Raw genomic sequence first — 1,214 nt, 5'->3', positions numbered from 1 at the left:
ATGAACTATGCAATGGAGACTAAGTGCAGATTTTCAATGAACATGTTGTGATAATTTAGATAAAGCTCAAGCTACAGAGATTCAATCAATGTGATTCATGGACCATTAGAAAGTTCAAAGGCATACCTATAACTTTCATGTTTACCACTCTACCCATATCAGCCTTGAGGTAGTAGAAAATTGTGTTGGAAAAAGAGGCATTGTAGTAGTTCTGCACCAAGGCACCGTAGAGCAGCTCCGCAGCCTTTGCAAGACTCATGGCCACAACGCCCAAGGGAGTAGCAATGCTTGTTGGCTCCATTAGTTTTTGATGATAATAAACATTCCCATTCATTTGTGTCTAATATTTCTACATGAGTGTGTAGGACAAGAATTGTATGCCAATGATAAATAAATTATTCCAAGGGACATATCAAAAGTATATGTATAAGAAGCCACAATTAATCAACAAAACAGAGGCTCCTTAGATGAATAATAAAGGGTTAGTCAACTAAAATTCAAGTAAGAAGTTGGCGGGCTCAAGAGTTTGGGAAACAAAGAAGACTTAGTCGACCAAGAAGGAGGTTAGTCAACTAAAAGTCTACTACCAGAAATTTGGACTTCAAGACAGAACCAACTTAATCGACTAAGAAAGAAGTTAGTTGACTAAGTACTCACTATCATAAGCAAAGAATAGAAGACAAAAGCAACTTAGTCGACTAAGATATCTGTTAGTCGACTAAGAGCATTCTGCCAAAAAATTTGAATTGTGCACTGGAAAACAGATTAACCGCCAAAATTGCAACAAAACTGTTTCCAACTGTCAAAAGCCGCCTAACACCTATTAGAGCTAATTTTCCAAGTATTTAAGAGGCTTCCACTGGCTAGAAATGTAATTAAGGCTTCCAAGAACAAAAAAGTGCTCAAAAACTAGAAAATACTTTCTGCTCATTTTACTGTACTCAACTCTTATCATTGTAATTGTGATCAGCACTTCACTTTGTACCACATAAATCAACCTTGTGATCATAGGTATACTCTTATCACTTCTATCCTTGTATTCTTAGAGTGACGAGTCACTCTAAAGGATTGATTCAAGCTAGGACTGTGTCACGACCCAATTTCTCGGGCCATGACCGGCGCATGAGCTCAATGAGCATAGCTCACTAAGCCCAAGCAAGCCTATCCATTTACCTTTGCTTAACAAATTTATCATATCATGCATACACACACAC

The sequence above is a fragment of the Theobroma cacao genome, chromosome 5 (genome assembly GCF_000208745.1).
Source record: "Theobroma cacao cultivar B97-61/B2 chromosome 5, Criollo_cocoa_genome_V2, whole genome shotgun sequence".
Lineage (NCBI taxonomy): Eukaryota > Viridiplantae > Streptophyta > Magnoliopsida > Malvales > Malvaceae > Theobroma > Theobroma cacao.
The sequence above is the reverse complement of the archived record's forward strand: the minus strand, read 5'-3'. Positions refer to the sequence as shown.